The sequence below is a fragment of the Mus musculus genome, chromosome 4 (assembly GCF_000001635.26).
Source record: "Mus musculus strain C57BL/6J chromosome 4, GRCm38.p6 C57BL/6J".
In the NCBI taxonomy this organism is placed as follows: Eukaryota; Metazoa; Chordata; class Mammalia; order Rodentia; family Muridae; genus Mus; species Mus musculus.
In genome coordinates this window covers 10,844,562-10,860,166 of record NC_000070.6, presented here as the reverse complement: position 1 = coordinate 10,860,166, position 15,605 = coordinate 10,844,562, and the positions used below count along the sequence as shown (strand labels likewise).

The following is a 15,605-nucleotide window of genomic DNA, read 5'->3' as shown; positions in this document are numbered from 1 at the left end:
TAGCTTCAGCACCATCTTTGTTGTGGGCAGATAAGGTTTTCCTATACTATTGCTTTAGTGCCATCTTAGCTAGGGGGCAGTCACGTGGCTGCCTGCCACTTCAGTGCCATCTTAACTAAGGGCAGTCCCAGGATTGTCCGCCATTTTTGTTATGGGCAGTCCCCAGTTCACTGCCTTTAGGAGTACTGCCTGTCAAAGACACTTTCTAATTGAGATAAGGTTCTGGGAACATACCCCGGACCTCGGGAAAGTGTTAGTTAGCCATGGGGGCTGACTAGATGGCAGGCGAGCACCAGAGCCTAGCCAAAGCAAGCGTGTTTCATCAGATACACCAGAAGAGTACATCAGAGTGCATAGATGGTTATGAGCCACCATGTGGTTGCTGGGAATTGAACTTAGGACCTTTGGAAGCGCAGTCAGTGCTCTTAACCACTGAGCTATCTCTCGAGGCCCTAGGAATGGTTTCTATAGGAGGCATGGTATTCATAGTTTTTGTGATATGATTTAGGCACCTGGAGTTATGATGTTTGTGGTGTTTCTTGGTGTAGATATCTGGTTTGACCTTCATTGGCTCGTCATTGGGTTACCCCAATCTGTCAGGTTGTGGATCAGCTGAATAATGCTTATTTTTCAATGTTGGGGCCACTCTGGGTTTCAGGGTTTAGGCTCAAACTGGTCCCTGATCTCAAGTTCTGGCTGGAACTCTAGGTTCAGACTCAAAGCAGTCTCAGATCAGCTCAGTGGGATGGTAGGCTAGCATTCAGGAGAAGGGATGCAACTCTGGGGATCTCAAGGAGGGTTCAGGGTCTGGATCCATGGAGGGCTCTGGAGGTAGAAGTAGGGGTACTCTGAATCTGTGCCACATGTGGTCAAGTCTCAAAGGAATGGAGATGATCTGGGAGCAGAGACTGAGGCCAACTGCACCAGAAGCTCTAGGGAGAAGCTTAGGAAGATCAGAATGAAGGAGGGCATGGGTAGCCTACCTGGGTCCCTGCTGAGTAAGGCAACTGTGGGGGTCCCTGGAGGAGAGTAGCTCTGACATCAGTGGGGAATCCCAAAAGAATGGAGATGGGCGGGAAGAACGACTGAGGATGGTGGCAAAGGCAGAACCTAGGTACCTAGGTCTGTGCTATATGTCCAGGGATGTATTTTCACAAGAAGGTGTCCAAATTAAGAAAACAAGGTCCTGTGTACTTTTCCAAGTAATCAAAGAATGTTCTGAGTCTGTGTTCAGTGAGCTAGAGGTGGTGAGGCAGCTGGTTTTGTTGTCCCTTTAGCTCCAGGCCAACCCTTCAGTTACAAGGTGTTTAATAATCCTCATGATTATTCACGTAATGAACTGCAGGGCCCCTTTGAATTCTACATACTTAGGTTTAATTTCCCAGCCCTGCTGTTCTCCTGACATGCCACAGTCCTACTAAATAAATGGCCACTGCTGGGTGGCATTGGCCCGAGAGAGACACCCTCTAGGAGGATGCTTAAGCCTTCCAGCATCGGATGTTAGGGAAGACAGCATTTTAGCAGCTCTGCTTGTTTCGAGTGGTCCTGGAATTAGGCGATGTCATGTAGGTAAATTCAGTCCAGAGCATGCAGACTCTTTATGGAATTTGTACATTCATCTCTCACAGCTGTGGAGAGTTTAGACTAATCACAATTCTCACTGGGATACTATCATCTTGGTAATTTGAAAAAGAATCAGGAGCCTGCAGGCTTGGAACATCTTGAGAAAACTCTGGCTCTGAAATACATCCTCACATGTGGGGGACACCACTTTCGGCATCGTTGTGGAGAGCGGAGGAATGCTGAAATCAAGTATTTCTCTGGCAAGGTTTCAAATGGCTTGAGAAATCAGAAAGCTTTTTCTTTCTTTTTCTTCTTTTTTTTAAACTGCAAAACATATTCTTTTCTCTTCCACCCACCCTGTTGCTGTCAATTTGTCCAGTGTTAGATACCAGTAGTGAGACTTGCTGCTTAAGAATAACAATGTCAGGTTATCAGGCTGTCAGGAGCTCTCTCAGGAACCAGGCTGTACTTTGACCCCAGACACATTCTGAAGGCATGTACCTCTGTAGTCTTTCTAGTTTTCGTACATGTCTCTTTAGCAGTCAGGATAAAACCTGCTACTCTCACTAGACCCTCTCATGCTTGGGGCCCCCATGTGTCTGTCTGGGAGGACTAGGTTCAGGGTTGGCACCTGGGTAGCAGCAGCTCCTGACAGATGGAGGACGGGTGGGCTTAGGTCATTTGTTCAAAAGGCAAGCTTTCACAGATGTGCTAGGTGTGTAATACCATTTTTGACTCTACCCAAATGAATATTTTAGCACCAACCACATAGGCAAGCAACATACAGAGTAGATCCAGTCGGCAGGAGGTAAGCATGCAGTTCCAAACATCAATTTTCTGGAAGCCAGTGGTCAGGCCTCTCTCTGAGACATTTGCACTCAAGCGTTCTTTTCAGTTTGACAGTTTTGCAAGCATAACTCATCTTCCATGGGATGCTGTGCGCATGTGCATGTTGTTGTTGGGGATAATGAGGGCCTTGCGAATGCTAGGCAAGCGCCATACTGCTGAGTTATAACCCCAGCTCTCATATTAGGTTTGTGTTTTAACCTTTAGAAAGTTAATCAATTCAAGAAATATGGGAGCCAGAGAGGAATCCTAGCCAGGTACTATAGTAAAGACAGTGAAAACTGTATTGTGGAGCTATTAAATGTCTCCTGAGCCTCAGCTGAGGCGAGAGAACTGTCAGCTTCCTTCCACAGGCCATGGAGCCTTTCATGGAGGAACACCAGCTTTTGAGTAGGCCACTGTACCTTATTCCTTGATCGACCTTCCTTCTGTGTGGAGACCAAACCATATGTTTTAATGAAAACGTCGTTTGTCTTACAATGAATCACCCAAGGAATATTTTGAAGCTGGTAAAGAACTTAGTGATTTCTGCACACAGATCTTCCATCTTAAATGGAAGTGATTGTAGGTCAGAGAGGTAAAATGATTGAGACAGTCTGTTTTCTTAGAGACCCTCATTGTACCAATGCCTTGCATCCTCTTATTGCAGGATTATGCTGATTGCTTGGGACAAGATGGTTTACAGTGGCCATATTTTGGAGTATTTTCATGGCTGTATTAAAACACTAGTTCTCTACCTTAAATTTTGATGGTTTGTGCTACTCAACTATACCCATAGCCCTGGAGGTTAGGGACTAGGTAGATTCTTCTTATAACCATGAGCAGAAGCTTCTGCAAGACAGAACTGTAACGGGGTCTTCATGAGTTTCCTGCACTACCTGGAAGAGGGGCACATGGCTTTTGAGAACATGTAAACTGAAATCCCATTTTGATACTATTTTGGAGTGAGAAATGGCGAATCTCTGTTATGTACTCACCAGGCTGACTCTTGGACTTGGCCTTCCCATAAGAACAACTTATCATCGAAAGTTCTAACCCAGTCTCCTTTCATGTTAATTTGGGTGCAACATAATCTTCTCGAGCCCCGGTGGTCACTGGCTGAAGAAGGATCTTCCTGAGCACTTCAGGGGTTTGCGGCACTGCAGCAGGGATCTGGGATCTCTGAAGGAGCACCTGAACAGCTGTGAATCACAGCCTGGTCTTGTCTCTGTCCTCACATGCTGGCATTTGTCTCAAACATGAATGGAGGGAACTAACCCAGAACCATGGCACAGATTTCTCCACAGCAGGAACAGTGTGCTTTCTGACTTTTTTTTTGTTGTTGTTCTGAAACAGGACATTGTCTCTAAGTATATATTGTCACATTTTAGGTGACATTTGTCATTTATTACAAAAAAGTTGTGGATTTCTTTATCGGTTGTTTTCCTTGCCTGGATGTCATGGCTGAGATGAACCCACCAGGTCCTGAACCAATCCACGCTTACTTTTCCCCACCACTGTGAAGTTTGGAACAGTCTGGATGGCCCAAGTCTGGTATCCAGTGAGAAAAATGCTGCTTTGCTTTGCCATTTATAGCTGTGGAGCTTTGTCTGAACTATAAATGCTTATCAGGGCTGTAGCAGTTTCCTAGGGTTGCCTGAAAAGAACAGCACATTTACTCTTTTAGTTCTGGAGGCTGGAGGTCCCAAATCCAGGTGTGGTCAGAAGCGCGTTCCCTCTGAAGACTGTAAGGAAGGGTTTGATTCTTGCCTCTTCCAGCTTCTGAGAGCTATCAGAACTCCTGGTGGTGTGTGGCTTGTAGCCTTATCACTCTAAGCTCTGCCTTCTTTTTTTAATACACCTCTTTTCTAAGGAAGTAAGTGATCTTGTTTAGAGCGTATCCAGACATTCAGGATAAGCTGACCTCTTACAGTTCCTTAACCATTATTGCAAAGACTAAAAGACTTGGTGAGGATATGTTAAGGTGGTGGTGAACTTTCAACATACCATATGTCTTAGTTAGGGATTTATTGCTGTGAAGACATACCATGACCAAGGCAACTCTTTTTTTTTTTTTTTTTTTTTCAGAGTAAAGAATGGAACTTTAATCTTTATTTACAGGACATGACAGGGTACGAAATTCCACATAGAAATAAATTCAGAGGACAGCTTCATAGAGTATGTACAGTTTATAACTGTTCAAGTATAGTTTCTTTTGTAAAAAGTGCTACAATAACAAACCACATTTAAAAAGAGTTCTTAGTAGAGAAACAGTAAGACAAATCTATGAGAATACAGAATAGCACAGCACATAGCTAACAACTTTGTGCCTTGGCTGGACATTAGAAGTTAAAGGTCCCGGGAGCTCCCTCCTGAACTTGGAAGGCGAAGCCTTCAGAGGTTGTTTCTGGCACCACATTTTGATCTTCCTCTTCCTCCACTGAGAAGTACTTCTCCATTAAGTTCAATGAGGCCTTGTATACAGACTCGTTTTCATGGCTCTGTAGGGCTTCAATTTTATCCAAGCCTCCACACTCTTCAATCATTATACTGAGCTTTTCTGTCTCACCTAGTTTCTCTGCAGCCTGAAAGATATTTGAAATGGCATCAAGAATAACCTGAATAATCTTGGTATCTTTTGCACTCAAGAGGTTCATCAAAGGTTCTATTATCCCACAGTGAACAAGATACACAATCTGCTCAACAGTCCCACCGCTGGTACAGTTAGTTATAGCCCACGCGGCCTCCTTCTGTGTCTTAAAGTCTGCCTTAGAGAGGACACCAACAAGAAAGGGGACTAGGCCGTGATTCACAACTTGCTGTATCTGATCCTGGCGTCCAGCTATAATGTTCGACATTGTCCACGTGGCCTCCTTATGAATATTAGTTTTGGGGTTTGTTAGACTTGCAGGCTGGGAAAGACTGCAAGTGCTCCTGCATCTGTCACTTTCTGAGTCTGCTCATCTGTTCCAGTGACAATATTCCCTATGGCTCTTAGTGCGGGAGTCATAATGGGCAGTTCAGTAGCTCCTAGAAGCTTCACAAGTTGGGGAACAACTCCTTTCTTCACAACCATCTCAATGCGCTCATTTGGACCATCAGTCAGGTAGGAAATGGCCCAGCAGGAATCTGCTAATACTTCTGGATCATTGTGGTGCAGGAGTCGAACTAACGTAGGAAGAATCTGCTCAACGGCGTCTAAGGGAGGTGCAGGGTTCTTGTTTTGACAAAGGTTTGAAAGTGTCCAGGTAAGATTATGTAAGTAACCACATGCCAAGGTTGACAGATCAGGAACTGCAAGAAGTGCCAACAGTGGGTCAATCGCACTGTGTTTGATAACTAAGTCTCAGAAAGCTGAACCATCACCTGCAATGTTTCCAAGAACCCAAACAGCTGCTCGCTGATGTGGGCACGGGGAGATGCCAAGAGAGAAATAAACGCTGGGATAGCACCTCCATCCACCACAGCTTTGGTCTGTTCAGATGTTCCAGAAGCAATGTTGGTGAGTGCCCAAGCAGACTCAAACTGAATAGGACTACAATCAGTTTTGTCCAAGAAGGACACAAATTTTGGGATCAAACCAGCCCAGATGATGATGTCTATAGGAGGCTGTTTCTCTCTAGAAAGCAATTTCCGAGCAGCTTGAGTAGCTTGGAGCTGGCTTTCCAAATTGTTACTGTTTATGCCTTTAACAATGTCCTCAACAGACCAATTTACAGTCCCCTGGTTGTTCCGGTTTTCCTGTAGCGGAGAAGTAGCATCATCAGGAAAGGAGCTGACATTTCTCCTTTTCAGCATCTGCTCATCGTTTTTAGCTTTCTTGAGTTCCACACTAACTTCTATTCCGCAGCGACACATTTCTGTGCTGTCCTTCCCCTTGTTCTTGAATCTGTTAAGTCGGGCAGCTGGTAAGTTAGCATTCTCGTTTGTGGACATGGCTGCAGGAACAAGGAGGAAAGCTGTACAGCCGGCTCAGACTTCCACGAAAGGCGGTGCGGGACACTCAAGCTGCGGGTCAGCGGCTGTGGAAACGTCTGCTACTCTTCAGCCCTCAGACTTTGTGCCCCCAAGGCAACTCTTATAAAGGTAAACATTTAATTGGGGCTAACTTACAGTTTCAGAGGTTTAGTCCATTATCATTGTGGTGGTTTGAATATGCTTGGCCCATGGGAAGTGGTTTTATTAGGAGTTGTGGCTTTGTTGCAATAGGTGTTTGCCTTGTTGGAGGAAGTGTGTCATTTTGGGGGGGGTGGGCTTTGAGACCCTCCTCCTGGCTGCTTGTAGAAGACAGGGTCTCCTTCTGGATGCTTTTGGATCAAGATGCCAGGATGATAATAGACCAAACCTCTGAAACTGTAAGCCACCCCCAATAAATTTTATAAGAGTTGCCTTGGTCATGGCATCTCTTCACAGCAATGGAAACTCTAACTAAGACAATGATTATGGCAGAAGCAGGAAGCCAGAGGAGCTGGGAGTACTACATCTTGATCTGAAGGCAGCCAGGAGAAGACTTGATTCCACACTGGACAGAGCCTGAACATAGTTGACCTCAAAGCCAGCCTCGAGCCTCCAGCAAGGCCACACCTCCTCCAATAAGTTCACACCTTCTCCTAATAGTGCTGCTCCCTATGTCCAAGCGTTAGACACAGGAATCTTTGGGGGCCAAACCTATTCAAATCACCACACGATGAGAGCTTGGACCAACTTCTGGCCTCTTCTAAGCTCTGCTACTAGGACATTGTTCTTTGTCTCTCTTGGTCCTGGTAGAGTCTGTTTCAATATGAAGGAGTATACCTGGAATCAAATTGTTATCAGCTCAGCTATGACTGTCTTCATAGTTCATACATTTGCATTTCCATTTAGGACTCCAGTTCTAGTCCTTTGTGTATCTATGCTGGACTGGACTAGACCCAAGATTACTATTAAATGCTTTAACTGTTTAGTGGTTTAATCTGACACACCCCTTTCCCCAAGGTCAGGTCAGTTTCCTTGGGTACTGCTGTCTGGCATTGAGTTCTCTGCATGTCTGATGGCAATGACTGAGCTGGGGATAGAATTCTCATGTTCACACTGTAGCTGATTGCATAACTGCTACATTTTGAACTCTCTTTTGGGCTTACTGTATTTAATCACTAGAGCTGGAGAAATGTGGGCAGAGAGGTAGGTTATTTGCTTGAGCTTGGGTATTACAATGGAGCTTACTACAAACTTTACGTTCATTTTACCACTTTGCACAGTATCGTCACAATTATCTTGATATTGGCTCTCTTACACAAATAAACAAAACCCAGTTGATACCAGAATTCTTAATGGTTACATCAGTTCTTCCAATGCATCCATCATCTATATGGGGAGACAGTTTGCTGGTAGGTATTCAGCTATCTTCCCAGAATCATCTTTTCATATATTCTTTTTTTTAAAGATTTATTTATTATTTATTATATGTAAGTACACTGTAGCTGTCTTCAGACACACCAGAAGAGGGCATCAGATCTCATTACGGATGGTTGTGAGCCACCATGTGGTTGCTGGGATTTGAACTCTGGACCTTTGGAAGAGCAGTCGGGTGCTCTTACCCACTGAGCCATCTCACCAGCCCTTCATATATTCTTAATTCTTCTAGAAATAAAATAATTGAAAACAATTCTGTGCTAATCTGAGCCTTTTATGTGGCCAGGCTACTTGTGATTGGTTTTGTAGCAGTGACATCAGTGCTGATCATCCCTGCTATTTCCCAAGGTCATATATATGTGTCTGTGTGCACGCATACTCTAATGCTTTAAAAAAAATACTTCATCAGAAATACACCTGGTTACTGACAAATTTTCCTAGTAGCCTCTGTGAATGTGGTTTTTCATGTAAGTTAAAACATATAAGAGTAAAACATGAAGATTATTAAAATGGGTATAAATAACTATCTTTAGAGAAAATAAAAGAAAGAGGAAAATGACATGATAAATGTGATATTTTGTAAGCAAAACCTCAAAATTATGAAGTTAGGACTTCTAGGGTTCATCTCTCCTAGTCTTTTAAAATAGGCACTTTAATATTTTAAACTAAAACTGTATTACTGTGTGCATACGTTATGGAATCATGTGTGCACACTTATGTGCGTGGGTGTCTTTACCTGTGCATGAACACATGGAGGCAGGAAGCTAGAGATGCATTCTATTCCTTTCCACCTCATTTCTTCAGACAAGGCTTCTCAAGAGTCTGAAGCTAGCTCAGCTGTTTAGCCAGTGAGCGCCCAGCCTGTTTCTGCTCTCCCAGCACTGAGGGCGGTGGTGAAGATCCAAATTCTGCTCCTCGTGTTTGAACAGCCCTTACTTTACCCACTGAGCCATCTCCACAGCCCTTTCCTGGTCTTTAAAAATTAAAACAAAACAAAACAAAACAAAACAAAACAAAACAAAACAAAAAAACCAGTCTCTCCCTTTGGTTTGAAATGAAACACACTTAACTAGCCCACACAGGTTTCCTCACGGCTTCTTCATACTTTATTTTGGTCAGCTTCCCTTCTTCCTGTCCTTGCCTCTTTCCCTGCTGTGTGTGCCCTTTGTCCCAGTGCCCCCTTCCACTGCCTTATCACACATGTTCTAGTTCCTCCCATAATTCTTTACTGAAGCCTCCGCCTCCCTATCTTATGCCCCCTTTCTAGTTTCCTGGGTTGCACCCACATTTACACGTGACAGAGGCTGGGATCCGCATATGCGGGAGAACCCAGTGTTGGTTTTTCTGAGCCTGGGTTGCCTTGCTTATGACAATGTTTTCTAGTCCCATCTACTTTTTTTTCCTGAAAAATTGTGTATATTTATCAGCTTTTATTATCCATTCATCTGTTGATTCCAGTTTTTTTTTTCTATTATAAACAGGGCATTAATCAACATGGATGTGCAAGTATCTGTATGGTAGGTCATGCAGAAGTAGTTATATGGTAGTTCTATCTTTAGTCTTTTGAGATGTTTCCATGCTGATTTCAGTTATGGATACTCCACTTTATACTTCCATGGGCAGTGGATAAGGGCTCCTCTTTCTCTATCTTCACAACATTTGTTGTCTTTTGCAGAAACGTTTTAGCTTTTGACATCTTGTTTCTGGATGTTGAACTCTGTCCTTTGAACAAAATAAATCAAGATGATGATGTATGGAGAAGCCGGGTGCTGGTTCTTCCCCAAGAGTGCCTTTAGGGACCACATATTAAGCACTTCAACTTAAACAGGGCAGCGGCAGTTTAATGAGACTTCAACCATAAGACAGACACTCAGGATTATAGAAATGGATAACGTAATAGTTAAACAATTATTGTGTGTGATCAGTTTCACATGAAGATTCCAAAGCTGTAAGAACATTTGGTGGCAACTTGTTAGTTAATAAATTATTTTGTATTTATTATGTGTAGATAATGCACCAAGTGTTATATGAATACATATCTCTGCTCAGAAGTCAGGAGAGAGGACAAGGTTATCTCAACACAGAGGAGGTGAGACTTACAACACTTGAGGATGGTTACTAAAAATCCCTTCTATGTAATTAGTTAAACTATGCATTTGGTTTGTCTATAGTTTATAGCATGTTTTCCAATAGAATATATAGTTTAATCCTAACCTCACCCTTACTGCGTGGTTATTTAGCCAGGTGCAAGCACTAGAAAGCCTGATCCACAGTCTTAAACAAAAGAGTAAGTTACAATCGTCTCAGCTTTAATTCCAGACGTGTGGGAGTCTCAGGACTGTTAATGAGCAGGTTGCGGGGCCTGTGGGTAATTCTTTCCACTCCGGCATCAATGGTATCAACTCTATCCAAGCTCACACTCCCTCATGTCAGAAGCAACTTGGGCAGCCCACCTCATTATTTATAACTAGCTTACAATAAGAAAAATCTCTCACTCGTGTGGAAGAAAAGGCCTCTCCTCGTTAAGTATTTTATCCCTGCCATGGAGCATAACCCACAGCAGCTTGGTGCTTCCTGGGCCTGTCACCGGCATGGAAGAGTGGGAATATGGCTGTTGGCCTAAGCAGACAGGATCTACTCATGGAGCAGAGAATGGAGTAGTTTTCACTAGGTCATCTGGGGTGTGTGCCAATGAATGAAAAAAGTTGGGACTTAGGGAAGAAGCAAGGGGAACAGATACTGGGGACATCCAATAGTGTTCACTCGGAGTACATCATGGTGCTAATTTACAAAGGATGGCAACTACCTAAGATGTCACTATTGGGTGGTGGCAGGGTGGAGAGTTCTAATTACAGGTCTGTTGCCCACTTTAGAGGTAGTTCCAGTCCAAGACAAGAAAGGAAACAGCATCATCTTCAGGTCTCCTCGTTTTATTCTTTCGTATTCTCTTTCTTCTACAGTGTAGGGACAAAAGGCCCTTAATGAAAGCCATCAGTCAGTGTCTAAGTTCCAAGATCTCTCGCATATTATTTATTTATTTTGGTACTTTGCTAATAACTATTGACAAAATTAAATTATTATTATTAGTGCATGCATATGCATGCTTGCATGTGTGTGTGTTCATGTAGGTCAGAGGACAACTTTCAGGAGTTGATTCTTTTCTTTCACTGGGATGCTGGAGTTGAGCTTAGGTTGTCAGGCTTCTGTGGCGAGCACTTCTACTGAAGGAGCCATCTCTTGGTCCAATTTTTTCTCTTTAAATCATGCCTGAAATGTATTTTTTTTTTTTTTTTTGCTTTATGGAAAATTTATTGCAACTCTCCAACACAGAATTATTTTTTCTTTTCAACATCTTGCTCTGCAGCTTCCTTCGCCCTTTTTGCTCGGATGCCAAAGAGTCGGGCATTGGCACGGGCCATTCGGAGACTGGCAAAAGCCTTAAAGTTCTTCTCTTCTTCTGTGATAACTCTGGCCTTTTCCTTTTTGTACACATTCCGGATGGGCATCACAGGTCCTGTCAGCTGGGTGGCCAGCTTAAGTTCTTCAGCAGAACTGTCTCCCTTCTTCGGAGCAGAAGGCTTCCTGGGGAACAGGATGAGCTTGGAGCGGTACTCCTTCAGGCGCTGCACGTTGGCCTGCAGTGACTCCGTGGACTTGTTTCGCCTCCTCGGGTCCACAGAGATGCCGATGGTGCGAGCCACTTTCTTGTGGATGCCAGCCACCCTGAGCTCCTCCAGGCTGAAGCCCCTGCCAGCCCGGACCTTGGTGTGGTATCTCACTGTAGGGCACCTCACGATGGGCCTGATGGGGCCGGACGCGGGGCGAGGGGCGATGCGACGCGCTTTCGCCTGCCGGGCCTTGCGCCTGCGGATCTTGCGCGCCGGCTGGTTGAACCAAGTGTCCACTCGCTGCTGCCAATCCTTGTGGAAGTGGGGCTTCAGTATCATGCCATTCCGGCTGGGCGCCATGGCTGCCTCCTATACAGGAGAACGGCCCTGAAATGTATTTTAACCAAAAGTTGTGGCACATGCCTGTACTTTCAGCACTTGGGAGGCTGAGGTAGCAGAATTCTAAGCCATCCTGCAAAGAAGATTTGGAGACCGCACAAGCTGTCTGGAAGAAGCAGAGGCCTGCCTAACTGACTGGTCACTTGGAGAGGACACTCCCCAGCCTGTTGAGCTGCTGTTGAGTGGCTTGCAGGCTGTGCAGTGTGTTTCAGGTTCCCAGCTTTGTGAGCTGTCACTTGTGCTGGCATGGGCTTTGCTGCCTTTGAGTCATTACTGCTTTTGTAAGTAACCCCTCCCTTGTATTGTGATTAATCCCAATAAAGATTGCAGTCTCCAAATTGGACTTTGGTCTGTCATAGGCCCCCTCTCTGGGGTGAATAGACATGATCTGCAATCCCCCAGGGAAAGTCTTGTCATATATGTTTTTATGTTTTATCTCCTGGAAGTTCCTGCCTTTCCCAGGACCAGTAGATATGCCAGCATGGGCTTGGCAGGCTGTTTCCATCTTTGTGCTGTTCAACCCTTTCAAATCCGAATGGCTAAAATGCACAGGTTTGATCTTGCTTAGTTCTCACGGGGCTTTCAGTCATAGTTAACTGTCCTTTGACTTCTGATACTAATAAGCCATAATCAAGCAGAGTGGTTATTCTCTAAACCAAATATACAAGACTAGAGCATTGCAGAAAGTGAGCCATTTTCCCCTTGTGTCTCCCCCTCTTTCCCTCTTCTATCCTTTCTGTTCCCTCCCTTTCCTTCTATGAGAGTCACGTGCTCGCCTGTAAGTGTTAGCAGTGGTTTGCCCCACCTAAATACCGAATCTCACCAGTGTGAATGTCAGCATTGTCTCTATCCATGACAACAACTTTGCCCAGGACTCCTGCAGGAATGATAGATTTATGTGGGATCACGAGCAGCGTCACCCCTAGAAATGAAGCCCAGTCTGGCTCTTTATAAGTACATCAATCACTTTAGGGAAGGTGAAAGTTTACCAGGCCCAATATTTCTCTTCTGCTTTGTTTTATCTTAATCCCACTTTGCTATTTTTTCCACCACACCCACAATCTTCCCTGAGTTATACCCCGACTCAGCTTTAACAAACCCTGCTAGGACCACTCTCTTCAGTAACTTGTTCCATATGTTGCGTACATGGGGTGTGTCAGGATCCCCGCCCCCTTCCAATTCCTCATCGTTGTACGGCATCCATCAGTGTTTGACACAGTGTAAGTAAAATGGAGACCTACTCTCCAGCTCCCATCTGGGTGGGACCTTTCTCTTTGGCAAGTTCAGTGTGGTCTATCATTTAAAGAGTCCTGTGGAGTTTTGGGAAGTTTTTCTAGTGCAGTGGGAAGCAGCCAGTCTGTCTTCACAGCACTGCCCTTTCCTCAGAAAGCCACATTCAGGCCAGCACCACCTGGGGAAGGAGAAAGTGCCAGTGCCATCCTTGTTGGAGTTCAAAGAATCTTTTAGTAGGCAGAGAATTTGTCTGTGACTTTCCCAGTCCTTTTCCTCTACAAAGTATGCTCAGATTTCAGCCATTTTAAAACCAAAGCGGTGATTTTTAAAAGTGTACTTTCTTGCTTCCTGGACTATCCCACTTATGTCTGCTCAGGTTCCTTCTCTGACCTTTACCCATATTTGATTGTGCCACAAGACACGCTCGCCATTCCAGCTCTCACTGATACTAATTTCAGCTTCCAGGTGGCTAGTGGGTCTTTGTGTTTGGGATATTTTCTCCCCTGGTCACTGTTAGGGGTTACCTTTTATAGTTCTGCTTACCTCCTTCTGCATCTCTCTGGAACAGGAGAGGCGGATCCCTCTTGGCCCGTTTGTCCTGAAGATACCATGCTTGCAGGTGCCAGGAGCGCTGCATCCGTGTACAGCGCCTGGCAGGGCTTCTGTGATGGGGAATTGCCCTTTGTTATTGTAGATTTGTGAGGCTGATCTTTCTACCATAGCTGTCAGGAACCTGCTTTCAGGAGTTGTTTGCCAGGACCTGGAACCCTGAGGATGTGGTCAGCTTGTAACGGCTACGCCAAGGATCACCAAGAGGAGAATGATGCGCGGTGAATTCTTTCCGCAATATAAACTTATTCCCGGCGTTATAAGTATGTTCTCTGAGAAATGTCTACACAAGCCCCTCAGGCCAATCTAGGCAGGCCCTTACGGTACTTTGTTTTTGTGTATACACGTTTTTGTGGGTGCCTGGTCGTGTGAGTGTGTGTGAAGGCCAGAGCTTAATGTTGATGCCTTTCTCAGCTGCTCTCCACCTTATATTTGGGACGGAATCTTCCACTGAGCTGGGAGCTCATTGGACTGGCTACAGTAGCTAGCCAGGAAGCTCCAGGAATCCTCCCATCTCTGCCTTCTCAGAACTGGGTTACAGGAGCCAGCTGCTGTGCCTGACTTTTGACATGAGGTCTGCGACGCCAGGCTTAACTCCTGTGTTTGCACAGCAAATGCCTTACCAACAGAACTTGAAAATTTAAGAGTGGCCAGTGGCCAGAAAAGCGCCCCTGATATTTTTTCTTTTTTTATTAAACTAATAGAATTTATTTTAAAACATACAACTCAGTATTGACACCTTCTTTAAGTCATCAAAAATAATTAATAATAGTTAAATGCCCCTTAAATATACATGGTATCTTCTGTAACTAAGAGTAATATGCACTCAACCGCGTTTTAAAAATCTGTTTGGAATATTGTCCTGGCTAATTTTGTGTCAACTTGACACAGCTGGAGTTATCACAGAGAAAGGAGCTTCAGTTGAGCCTCCATGAGATCCAACTGTAAGGCATTTCCTCAATTAGTGCTGTTATGCTGCTAGTGTATGCTCTGTCCAGTTTCTTTTTGGAGGTATTTAGAGCTATGAGTTTTCCTTTTACCACTGCTTTCATTGTGTCCCATAAGTTTTGGTATGTTGTACCTTAAATTAAATTCTAAAATCTTTAATTTCTTTCTTTCTTCCTTGACCAAGTTATCATTGAGTAGTTCAGCTTACATGTATATGTGGACTTTCTGTTGTTTTTGTTCCTGTTGAAGACCAGCCTTAGTCCATGGTGATCAGGTAGGACACATGGGATTATTTCAGTCTTCTTGTTGAGGCCTTTTTGTGACCGATTTCATGGTCAGTTTTGGAGAAGGTACCATGAGGTGCTGAGAAGAAGGTATATCCTTTTGTTTTAAGATGAAATGTTCAATACATATCTGTTAAATCCATTTGGTCCATAACTTCTGTTAGTTTCAATAGCATCCCTGAAATTTTAAGAGTTGCTGGTATATTTTGGAGGTCACTTCGTGTCACATATTTTGCAAGTATGTCTCCCATCCCTTTGCTTTTCTTTTCACTTTGTGCAGTCTCTCCTTTTCTGCTTATTTCTTTTCCATTGCTCTCTTCTCTCCATGCATTTCTTTCTCCTTTGTCTCCTTAGCTTTGTTTCTCCTGCTTGACTCCCCCCCCCCCCCTTCCTTACTTGTCTGCCATTTCTACCTTTGCCCTCACTAATTGCTACCTGCATAGCACATTCTACAATAGTTTTGGTCATTTTTGTGGGATTTTAGTCAGGTGAGGGCACTGCTCTTGCAGGACTGTAATGGATTTCAAGTGTATTTTTAAATCATGGATGCTGTTGTTGTTGCTAAAATGGGTTGTTTCTGCCATGTGGTGCAGTACTGTGGATTGAGGCTTCAAAAGTAGATCTTTCTCCAAATCCAGAGGAGAGAGCCAAACCAACAGGTGTGGAAGTTGAAACACAGAAATGCATGAAACAAAGCAAAACAAAAACAAAAAAATAAATGACAACCCTCTAACGCAAAGCATGA

General features: G+C 44.1%; 1 non-coding gene and 2 pseudogenes across 1 annotated transcript; 1 reads left to right on the top strand and 2 right to left on the bottom strand.

The window, feature by feature from the left end:
• On the bottom strand, positions 4,453-6,453 carry Gm12919 (predicted gene 12919; annotated as a pseudogene).
• Positions 11,057-11,780, bottom strand: Gm12918 (predicted gene 12918; annotated as a pseudogene).
• Positions 14,537-14,667, top strand: Mir3471-1 (microRNA 3471-1). The gene has a single exon (NR_037304.1). It is a non-coding gene; the product is annotated as a microRNA 3471-1 (primary transcript).
• The last annotated feature ends 938 nt before the right edge of the window (positions 14,668-15,605 follow it).